Genomic DNA, 12,346 nt, shown 5'->3' with positions numbered 1-12,346 from the left:
AGTCACACAGAGCTCTCCCCCTCCTTATGATATACAAATACCCCCCCCCAAAAAAAAACCAGAAAGGAGAAAAATATTACTTGGGGACTATATTACTGTTTACAGTTTGGGGTCTCTGTATATTTAAGAAAGGGTTTCCAAAAGTCACTGTGATTTCGGTGCGTGTATGGGTACGTATGTGACTGTGTCACTAGGACAAAGTCACCGCAGTCCTCCATGTGCACGTGTACATGTGAAGTCCCAGAAACAGAAGCACTAGGTCCCGACAGGCTTTCTGAGATCAAAAACATATTTTACCAAAACAACGTTTTCAAAGGTACTTTCTCAAAGTTGCTTCCAGTTCACCCTTGAGGGACTTAGGGAATTTCTTTCTTTCATTTTTATTTTTTTTTCCTTACCCTTTCCTGCATTGGTAACTGACAGATGGTCTCTGCTATTGTAATTTGATTTCCATCCTCACTAACAAGGCAGCACGTTTTGTGTTAATTTTGAGAAGCACCCACTCTTTCATTTACCTATCTGGGAACTTAGAGGCTCTTTGAAAATCCAATTCGATGAGTTTGTCTTATTTACAACCCATCCATCTTTATTGTTCAGAGGAGTGGGGGGGGGGGCAACCTGGATGGCCCCGCAGTCCACCCTTGGGAACCAGCCGCCCTCCCTACCCCTGCAAGGCTGGAAGGAGAGCGGTCCCCTCCAGCAGGACTTGGTCCAGGGGACCACCATGTCCTGGTCCTTATGGGCCTGAGCACACATCACAGAGAAGGCCAAGACACTCCCCAAAACCTTTGAGCAGACTCAGTAAGCAGAGAGGGAAGAGGACAGATGGGACCATTCCTCCTGGAGAGAGCTAAAGAGAAAAAGAAGGTGAACGTCGATAAAAATGTACGAGACCGCTTTAGGAGCCTCGGTCAGAGTATAGAAACATTTAACATACTCTACAAAACTAAAAAAGGAACTTTAAACGTCGTAAGCAAAGGCAGAAAGAGCGCTGTCAGTGTGAGGAAAAATCAGCCAACGGGAAGTTCAGGTGGGGTAAATAACGCTTTGTAACGTGAAGGGGAAACACGAAACCACCTGGATGGAAGGACGAAAAGGCTAGGCTTGCAGGACAGTTCCGGGAGGTGCACAGCCGGCAAAGCACAGGGGCTCCAAGAGGAGCAGCAGGGGACCTGGCAAGGAAAGGAATGCTGAAAGGAAACATCTCAGGGGGCCGAGGCTGTTCTGTGAGGTCTCCAACTCCAAGCAGAAGGGGCAAAGCTTGCAGAGCTCCCACAGAGAACCAGTCCCGTCCAGTGGCAGGAATCGGAGTGGTACCATACTCCCAAGGGACGCTGGGACAATGTCCAGGGACTCTAATGATCTGACTGAGGAGCCTTCCCCCCGCTGTGACGGCATCTGTTGTCATTGGGGGCAAAGGACAGAACACACTGGCATGACTACCCGGAGAGGGCCCCAGCCTTGTTCCCTTTTACCCACGGAGTCCCCCTCGCACTGAGACTGTTCAGTCCCAGCCGAGGTCTCATGACAGAGCAGATGGCGGAGTATAGGAAGTAGGGGTGAGCGGTGACCCTTGCAAAATATGCGGTTTAATTTCAATACGCCTGGGGTTTTGTACGGCAATTGCTAAGTAAAAATCCTTGAAATATCTGCCCCACACTATAAGGGAACCCTGCGTTACCCTGGACATAAAACATGGAGTCCTTCTTAGCAAACCCAGGAGTTGAGGGCGCAAGGGGCAGAGTGAAGTCAGAACATTCTAAGGTCACACCTGGTTGGGGGGAGATGCAGGAAGTACAGGGGTCAGCTGTGATGCCTGGGGGGCGGAGAGGGAAAGGAGAATCTCATGGGAGGTGGGTGTCGTTACCATTCACTTTTAATATATAAACAGGGAAATAGCGGTTTAATTATGCTCCTTCCGTCTTCCCCCTCCTGCCTTGAACCCTAACCCCTGCACAGAGTCCCCCCTTTTTTATGTACTTTCATAAACCTGAGCTCACAGTCCCCTCTGCAGCCTCCTTGGGGTTGCAACAGAAGTGGCCAGAGTTCTGATGGAGGTCTGGGTGCTGGTCACATGGCTCTGTGTCACCAGGGCTGGGTGTGACATCAGGGCTCATCTGTTCCACCTGCCTCCACCTCCACAGCCCCCACACGCGCACCCACACACCCACACACTGCATTGTTCCCGCGTTGCACCGAACCCCTCCGGGAGTCAGAGGGGTCACTTACTCATCTCTGAAGGTGCAGAAGTAACGCTGCTTCAGGGCCTCGTGGTGACTCATCAAGTACATTTAGAAGTTCCGTAAGGAAGGAAGAACACTGAGGGCGTGAAAGCAATCTCGAGGCAGGAGGACGAATGCCTGCACGGAGGAGAGCCACTGTTTGGGACCTCCCCCATGTCCCTGGCCTCCTACTGTCACTGGTCATGAGTCATGAGTGGGGGTTCTCCAGAGAAACGGAACCCACAGGACATATAGAGAGATGGAGAATGAGATGTCCTGTGAGGAATCGGCTCACATGATGATGGAGGCCGAGAAGTCCCACGATCTGCCGTCTGCGAGCTGGAGCCCAGGACAGCCGGTGGTGGCCCTCAGTCCTGTCCGCAGGCCCCAGACCCAGGGGCACCAGTGTTTGCACACGGGAGAAGATGGATGCTGCAGTTCAAGTGAGAAGCAAACGCGCCTTCCTCTGGTTCCATTCAGCGCCGAAGGAATGACGTCCACCCGCACTGGGACGGCCATCGCCTTTATAAATACCCAGCACCCCACATTTCTCATCGGACGCCGAGTCCGTCTTATCAACGTCAGGGTGCAGGAGGAAGCGTTCATTGCGCACCTACTATGTGCTCCCTCACGAGCCATCCCGGATGCCACAGGAGACGGAAATACTGCGTCCCTGCCCTAAAGGGGCTTATTATGGCCGTCTTGGTTCACAAGCTGGAAACACCAGCCACCTGATAGAGAAGAGGGATGGGACAACCGTGGGGAAGCCAGGCCTGCCTGTAGGTGCCTGGCAGGGAGAGATCTTGCTGATGGCAGTGGTGGTCAGGGAAGGCTCCCTGGAAGAGGTGCTGACTTCACTTTTTTCTCCTCTTCCACCTCCTCCTGCATCTTTTTAAAATAGACTTGATTTCCTAGGGCAGTTGTAGGTTCACAGCACAACTGAGCAGAAAGTACAGAGGTCCCCTACGCCCCCTGCCCCCCAACAGGCACAGCCTCCCCGCTGTAAGCGTGCTTCACCGATGGTGTGTTCGTCACGATCAGTGAGCCCCCCCCAACACATCGGTATCACCCAGAATTCCTAGTTCACAGTCGGGGTCACTCTCGCTGTTGTGCATTCTGCGGGTTTGGACACGTGTATGATGACATGTATCCACCGGAACAGTATCAGACAAAGTATTCCCCCTGCCCCAAACATCCTCTGTGCTCTGCCTGTTCATCCTTCATCCTCCGTAAACCCTGACAGCCCCTGAATTTTTTAATTTTTATTTTTTCTACTATCTCCATAGTTTTAGTTTTCCAGAATGTCATGTAGTTGGGACCATAAAGTATGCAGGCAGCCTCTTCAGATTGACCCCTGTCACTTAGCAATACGCATGCAAGCTTCCTCCAGGTCTTGTCACGGCCTGCTAGCTCCTCGTGTTTTAGCACCGAACAGCACTCCTCCGTGGAGCCGGACCACGGCTTCATTACTCATCCCCCACTGCACGGAGCAAGGACGAGGGGCTGCCCTTACGTGGGAGCACTGAGTGTGCAGGTGAGCCTGGCTTAGGCAACTCGTGGACCTCTCTGAGAGTCACCTCCGCCTAGCCCTGGACCCTAGGGTTTGTCGGGAAGGTCCATGAGCTGCCGATGGGGAGGTGGCCAGCGCACAGTGGGATGACTGGATGCTGGTCCCTTCCACCTCACACCAGAAATCCACATTAGAGCCACACAGGGACCCTGGGAGGCAGGCTTTCCCCAGGTGACAGGTGGGGAGTCAGAGGCTCTGAGAGCTTTAGGATGTTCCCAAGGCTACATATGACCGTCCCCCTCTAATGCCACACCACCCACAGACCCCAGGTCTGAATGAAACCCAACAAGCTCACTGGGGTGACTCTGAGAAGACTTGTGTTACTCACAGTCACTTTTACACAAATACCCCCAGGGGGTGGGCTCCTGACTTCCTGTGCCTTCACTAGGTAGGTGAGTGGGTGGGCCTTTCCTGTCTCCCCTTTCAGTTCTGAGTTCCTCCTGTCATCTTGACAAAAACCCCCGAGGTGGTGGGAGAGGGAATGTCTTGTCACTTTAGTGGGAAACAACAGGAGAAAACTCAGGCGTACAGCGCTTAGGACCAGTCAGGAGGAGCTGAAAGGCACCCCATTCAAAACCTCCCCCAATCCTTTCAGACACCCACTGGGCTCAGCACCCGTCAGCAGAGTAACAGAGGTGTGCGCTGCCGTGCAGACTGGCAGAGGAAGGTGGGGGAGCAAGGCACTTCTGATGTTTGTGGGAGCGATTTGGACAGTTGTGCAAAAGAGACATTGTTCTTGACAATCGTTAGAAATATAAATTACCCAGAAAGCTTACTGTGATCATCGATCATTGTTTTCCCTTAAATTTCGCTACAATGGAAACTGTCAGACTCCGGTTGAGACTTACATTGTGACATGCTAGTGAACTCCTGGATGGGGGAGGAGTGGGTGTGAGGGGTGTCTCGCGTGAATTCATTGAACTGGGCGTGTTTCCTGGAGAAAATAGAGTATTGTTATTCTCAGCTCAGCTTGCCTTCGTCCTGCCCCGCCCGAGGGCCCACGTCCACTGCCCTTGGTCACCGAGCCCCGGGGGAGGACGGGATGGTCTGACAGCAGCCTGGAGATTCTGCCCAGGGAGACGCCGGGGCCTGGGTTGTGCCACACTGAGGGCAGCACAGTCATTATCAGAGGAAGGCTTGGACATGTCCATGAAGGCCTGTGCTCGGGACCTCAGAAGGTCTAGAGGGATTTAGGAACAGCTGGGGAGAGTTAACATCTGAGCTAGGTCCCAAATGAGAGGAGGGAGAGGGCCTCCCTAGAAGAAGGCAGGGTGGCCACTAAGCCAGGGAGGGCGGCTGCAGGGTGGGTCCGGGCAGAAGTTTGGGGTGATGAGCACTTGGGCTTGTGGGTCCACCCAGCAAGTGGGCCCAGTAGGCAGGACTGGCGAGGTGTGCATTACCAAGGTGGTTGAGTCCAATTCCCAAGGACACTGATGCCAGGCCGAGGAGCCACCAGGGCCTTTTGAACAAGAGGGTGGCGTGGCAAGAGCTGTGCTCTGGGATGTCAGCCCACCCTGTGGCCCCCGTGGGGGGGGAGAACTGGGAGAGTCCCAGCTGGGGACAGAGACAGCCCCTGCTTTTGTCATCGTGGCAGAAACCGAGACCGTGACGACCATGGGCCAGCCCTGCCAGCCTCGTCCTGCTCTGCCGGCCAAGGCTCCGAGCTCTGTTCTGGACAGCAAGTTCCCCTGAAAACATCAGTCAGTGAGTGCTGAGTCCCCTCAGAGAGCCTGGCGACAGGAATCCATCCAACTGGGCTGGAAGGAAGACTTCGGCGTGTCGGTGCCACTGACTTCGACCTTCGGAGGCCTGAGACTTAGTCCCAGCTCCACACTGTGCCTGGGCTACAGGGACTCAGGATACTGCCACATCCTTGCCTGGACCTTGATTGTCCCCATCTGTGAAATGGGTGGGGGTCGGTCCAGCTCTGTCCCTCCCTCATCTGACACCTCTCCACCCACACTCAGAGCCCCCTCTCCTTGGCACAGAGACGAATGTTCCGCTGCCTCTAGAATGCCATGCACCTTAACATTCCAGGCCAGCCAGACCCTGCCACCAGCTCCGTGGCCCAGGCCCTGGTCTCCCCGAAGGCCTCAATGGCCGGGAAGAGGAGACAGGAGCCTGGAGCTTGGTTCTGTTTCCTTGGCTCATTTAGGGGTGCAGGACAGAAAGCTGCAATGGAAGAGGCCCACGCCATCCCAGCTTAGGCTCTGGGACAGAAAGGGACCCTGGGAATCTTGTGGTCCAACTGCTTACACTGTATGGATGGAGACACTTAGGCTGAGAGAGAAGCAACTTGCCTGGGGACACCCCGTGGCAGTGGGAGCAGTGTAAACACTCGGCATCCCAGTTCCTGGCCCCGCGTCCCAGGAGGCTGGCCCTCCGTGGGCTTTCCCTGTGGAAACCAGTGCTCGGGGCCTCAGAATCCACCTCCTTTGCAAGTGCCCATCTCTGCTCAAGTATGCCTTTGAGGAAGTTGGCAGAAAGTTTCTGCTTCGGGGGAGGTATGGGATGGGAAGGACTGTGTGTGTTCTGGGGGTGGGGGTGGGGGCTGCGGAAGAGGAGGATGACTTTTTGATGTCACTCACAGCCCTGTTCCTGACATTTAAAAAATTTTTGTTTTTTATTTCTGAGCTCCTGGTTGGCAAACCAAATAAATAATCACTTGGCTCTAGTGACCTCTAGTGGAAACACTTTTAATAGCAACATCGAGGACGAAGGAAGGACTAGAAAGGACCAACCAGGTCAGGTTCCCCCAAGTATGGAGGGCTGTGCTCTTAAGACGCTCCCCTGCTTACAGATCATCTTGGGGTGCTGTGAGAGGGCAGAGTCTGCCTCAGGTGGTCTGGGGTGAGCTCGAGAGTCTGCACTTGTGACACGCTCTCAGGTGACGTCCGTGCTGTTGGTGCTTGAGTAGGGAGGGCTTTTGATTCACCTGCCTCTAAGCCGGTGCCTGTGGGACGTGCTGCCCCCTGCTGCCCGGCCACCCTGACGTCAGAGACAGGCCCAGGACGCACTGCGGGCCAGGTGGGATTTTCACCGAGGGGCTCGGAAAGCCAGCACCCCCCACCCACACCCACAGGAACAGGTTAGACCAGTGGTCCCCAACCCCCGGGGCCGCGGACCAGTACCGGTCCATGGGCCATTTGGTACCGGTCCGCAGAGAAAGAATAAATAACTTACATTATTTTCGTTTTATTTATATTTAAGTCTGAATGATGTTTTATTTTTAAAAAATGACCAGATTCCCTCTGTTACATCCATCTAAGACTCATTCTTGATGCTTCTCTCAGTCACGTGATACATTTATCCATCCCACCCTAAAGGCCGGTCCGTGAAAATATTTTCTGACATTAAAACAGTCTGTGGCCCAAAAAAGGTTGGGGAGCACTGAGTTAGACCTTCCTGCAGACAGCACACGACGGTTTTTGGTTTTTTTTAAATTTAATTTTATTTATTAATTTTTAGAGAGGAAAGAGAGACAGAGGAGTTAGAGACAGAGAGAGAGAAGGGGGGAGGAGCTAGAAGCATCAACTCCCATATGTGCCTTGACCAGGCAAGCCCAGGGTTTCGAACCGGCGACCTCAGCACTTCCAGCACACGACGGTTCATACAGCGCTTTCGCCTGCACCACCAGCACTTGGCTGCATAGTGTACGGGGCCCCCGAAAGCAGGATAAACTCAAGTTAAAGGTATTAAATATAAAGTTTTTCCCTTCAGAATATATTACCACTTAGACACGATAAAAGGGACAGTAGGGACCTATGAGGAACTGTGTAAACTTACAAAGTGTAAAAATAATGTTTTGGGCCCTGGCCGGTTGGCTCAGTGGTAGAGCATCGGCCTGGCGTGCAGGGGACCCGGGTTTGATTCCCGGCCAGGGCACATAGGAGAAGCGCCCATCTGCTTCTCCACCCCCTCCCCCTCCTTCCTCTCTGTCTCTCTCTTCCCCTCCCGCAGCCAAGGCTCCATTGGAGCAAAGATGGCCCGGGCGCTGGGGATGGCTCCTTGGCCTCTGCCCCAGGTGCTAGAGTGGCTCTGGTCGCAGCAGAGCGACGCCCTGGAGGGGCAGAGCATCGCCCCCTGGTGGGCAGAGCTTCGCCCCTGGTGGGCGTGCCGGGTGAATCCCAGTCGGGCGCATGCGGGAGTCTGTCTGACTGTCTCTCCCCGTTTCCAGCTTCAGAAAAATACAAATAATAATAATAATAATAATGTTTTGGTGTCACAATTGATATCTTACAATAAATGCCACTTTACTAATGTGATAGCTCGGTTATAAGATTTTGCTGCCTTGCTTTTCTGCAAATTCTTTGATTAGGTAACCAAATTTATTTATTTATTTATTTATTATTGGTTTTGAGAGAGAGAGAAATTGGGAGGGGGAATGGGAAGCATTAACTCATAGTGGTTATTTCTGGTGTGTGCCTTGACCGGGCAAGCACGAGGTTTCGAACCAGCAACCTCAGCATTCCAGGTTGACGCTTCATCTACTGCGCTACCACAGGCCAGGCTAAAACATTTTTAGCAACTCATTTTCAATTGATGTAATGACAAGTGACATCGGTTGCCCTTGGCAACTCATTTTCAACTGATGCAATGGAAAGTGATGTTGATTGCCCTGGCAAAAGCAAGGTTGCAAGGCATTTTTGATCATTTGTCATTTTGAGAAAAGATTCCTGCTGATGAGACTATTATTGGGGCTGTTAAGAGTATTTTATAGGCTGTGATAATGTTGGGATACATTTCTGATAAATTACTTTTTGTATATCTAGAACTGATATTCCTCAGGAATGTTTTGGCTTTTTCTAGAAAGATTTAACTCCACACAAAAGAGTCTTGTGTAAGTCTGAGTCCAGTTTCAAATGTAAATTTGTACAATGGCATTTTAATGTTTAATGTTGTTACTGCCTGAGCCCTGGCAGTTCCTGGCCTGGTGTTCAGGCCTGAGGGATAGTATAGAAGCAGGTGTCACAGGGACAGGCTCCAGGAACTGAGGGACCCGTGGGTCTCTCACCATGGTCCAGGCACTGGCTCCCTCATGTGGAGCCTCTCCTATTCTCCCAGGGTCCCTGTCTGCTGCCACCATCACCACCAGTATCCCAGACCTAAGACCCGGGCCTGGCCACCCCTGGCCCAGGGCCTCACAGTGCCCCAGGCTGCCCCCAGATGTGTGTGTGTGTCTCTGTGTGTGTTGCCCTGGGGCCAGGCCAGCTGCTGGGAGTGCTTCCCGCCTCACCTGTGTACACTGCCTCCTGGTGCACTGCTCAGTCGCATGCTCCCTAGTCCCGCCGGACATCACTTGCAAAACACAAGCTCGAAGATTAAAGTACTGAGACTTTCCAGGTGGTGACAAGGGAGCGCTAAACCCCTGCGAGGCCCTTCGCTGAGGGGGGTGCTGACCCCGTGTAACTTCAGAGGCTGCACACTTGTGAAGCCAGCCCTGCTGGTCATCCTGGCTGATAGTTACGGGACTCGCCATGTGCCCGGTGCTGGTCTGTGAACCCGCTTGCTCCTCCCACAGTCCAGTGAGGCTCTGCTCTCAGCCCCGTTTCACAGACAGGGAAACTGGGCATCCCAGAGGGGCACTGACTCACCCGGGGCCACCCGGCTCGTCCATGGCAGTGTCAGGACCCCTCGTCTGGCTCCAGAGCCAAGGATCCTAGCAGCTCAGCGGTGTGTTTAATCTGCATTCTGGGTGTGGGTGTTACAACCCCCTCTGGTCCGCAGACTCCTCCGTGTCACCAACGCCCACCCCACCCCCGCCAGCCCTGCGGGGAGGCAGAGCCAGGGGTCCAGCCCGAGTTTCTTCCCTCCAGCGTGAAGACAGGAAGGGGCTCAGGCCCGGAACTCCGACCTGGCCTGGTCACACATTCAGGTCAGCAAACCTAAGGGGGCTGCGGTGAGGACACCGGAGAAAAGAGTTCACATCAAACCCTTGCGATGTATTAGGGAGTCGTGAAATCAGCGTGGTGGGCTGTGCCCAGCGGGTGTAAACCACGAGACAGGAAAGGAGACAGGAGCGCCCGCCTCTCAGCCTGCAGGAGGAGTATTATAGGGCGGACATGGCCCCACACATGTACGACTGTGTGCATACACACACATGCGTGCACACACACACACTTTTCTCCTGGACAGTGCTGCTGTCTGACTGCCCATCCACATGGCCGTGGGATCTTCCATCCTTCCTCCACAGAAGCAACCTCTGCGCCCCTGGGAGCTGGCGGGGGTCCCCATGGTGCTCGCCATGGGCACACTTTAGGCTGCAGAGTTGGGGAGGGAGAGCAGAACCGTTTGCCATCCGAAAAAAAGCCAGTGGAACCCAAGGGCTGTTTCCAATATGAGCACCAACCCACCCAGGCTCTGGTCCCAGACACTGCTGGGGGCCCAGCACACGCTGGCCCCGGGCAGAACCCTCAGGGTGGGCACCCGGGGTGGCTGGGTCCCGCCAACAGTCCGATTTCTTTCTCTCGTGCCGCCTGGCGAGGCTCCGCGCTCCGTGTGGTTGTGAAACATTTCTTCTAATTCCCGGACTCCCGGCCGGGAGCCCAGGGCTCAGCACCCTCCGGGGACATGGTCAGGGGCATCTTCCCGATGGATGACCTGTGTGAGCCAGCCGGAGGGGGACTCGCAGGGGCAGAGAGTGGGGAGGAGACGGGAGCTGAAGGACCAGACCACCTTCTGGAATTTACTTGACATCAGAGGCATTTACAATTTTGGAGCCAATGATCAATACATTTTTTTTTTCTGAAAGCTGCTGTCATTTGTATTTTACTTTCAGGCATGGCCTCCAACACCTTTGGTCACGCCTTTCCTGGGAAGGACAGTCACGTGGACACGCCTGGCCCGGTGTGCCACCCCACAGCACCCTCCGTCTGCTCCCCAGAGCTGTGTCAATAACTCCAGTAAACCGATCCGATTTGCAAGATAAGAGAGAGGCCAGCTGGTGGCTTTATCACGTTTAAGAGCACGTCTCCCACCTGCCTCCTGCATCCCAGTCTGTGTGGTCCGGAGGAGGAGCCGGTAAGCCTGGTCACCTCTCCTCCACTTACACTGCGTAAGAATGAAAACCCACGCTGAAGTCACACCAGGGCACAAGCTGTCAGTCAAGATGAAGGGGAGGGAGAGGAGAGGGAGGAGGGGGAGGAGGGAGAGAGGAGGGAGGAGGGGGAGGAGGGAGAGAGGAGGGAGAGAGAGAGAGAGGAGGGGAAAGAGGGAGAGGAGGGAGAGGAGAGGGAGGAGGGGAAAGAGGGAGAGGAGGGAGAGGAGAGGGAGGAGGGGGAGGAGCGAGAGGAGGGAGGGGAGAGGGAGAGGGAGGGAGAGAGGAGGGAGGGGAGAGGGAGAGAGAGGGAGAGAGGAGGGAGAGAGAGGGGAGGGGAGGGGGGAGGAGGAAGAGAAGAGGGAGAGAGAGAGGAGTGGGAGGAAGGGGAGGAGGGGGAGGAGGGAGAGAAGAGGGAGAGAGAGAGAGGAGGGGGAGAGAGAGGAGGGGGAGGAGGGGGAGGAGGGAGAGGAGAGGGAGGAGGGGGAGAGAGAGGAGGGGGAGGAGGGGGAAGGAGAGAGGAAGGAGAGAGAGAGGAGGGGGAGGAGGGGGAGGAGGGAGAGGAGAGGGAGGAGGGAGAGGAGGGAGGGGAGAGGGAGAGGGAGGGAGAGAGGAGGGAGAGAGAGGGGAAGGGAGGGGGAGGAGGAAGAGAAGAGGGAGAGAGAGAGGAGTGGGAGGAAGGGGAGGAGGGGGAGGAGGGAGAGAAGAGGGAGAGAGAGAGAGGAGGGGGAGAGAGAGGAGGGGGAGGAGGGGGAGGAGGGAGAGGAGAGGGAGGAGGGGGAGGAGGGAGGGAGAGGAGAGAGGAGGAAGAGGAGGGAGAGAGGAGGGAGAGGAGGGCAGAGTTCTCTACCTTTCGGAAGCCGTAGAGCAGACTCAAGCCACTCATTGCCAGGGCCCTTGGACTTGAGGCTTCCCTGCCTAAGAGCAGGGTCGCTCTGCCCCGTACCTAGATGCAGTGTGTTTTTGAGTCACTGCTGCATCGTGGTGGCAGAAGCCTTGGGTGTCCCCACCTCGGTGTGCATCATCAGAGGACCTGTGTGGTGGGGTCCTGCAGCGGGGCATCACGTAGAGGTCAAACAAGGGGGACTACATGCACAGACAGGACACATTTCAGAGACGTGCACGGAACAGCACCCCGAGTGCACAGTGCTGCCCATTCGGAGAAGAGGCAGGGACGAGCCCTGATGGGCGTGTCCATCTGTTTCTCGTCTGCACAGTGCTGGTGGCCGGCCAGTAATGCACAAGTGAGACCAAAACATGTCTGAAAATACTGACATCTGCCAGACGGGTCAGTCAACAGCTGCTGCCCAAGGCCCCCTGTCCAACTACCCACGACCCCACCCCCAACCCAGTAACTGAGGGCATAAGGCCCAGCCCAGGGAGGGCAGAGGAGCTGGGGGCCTGGGACCCTGCCCCAAGCTCATGGCCAGCCAGCGTCCCAGGAAGTTCCCAGGGCTAACTTAATGCCACCCCTCACAGCTGTGCAGACGCCCCCTGGAAGGAGGAGGCGCAGGAGGC

The sequence above is a fragment of the Saccopteryx bilineata genome, chromosome 5, assembly GCF_036850765.1.
Source record: "Saccopteryx bilineata isolate mSacBil1 chromosome 5, mSacBil1_pri_phased_curated, whole genome shotgun sequence".
Classification (NCBI taxonomy): domain Eukaryota; kingdom Metazoa; phylum Chordata; class Mammalia; order Chiroptera; family Emballonuridae; genus Saccopteryx; species Saccopteryx bilineata.
Note: the sequence above shows the minus strand (reverse complement) of the source record.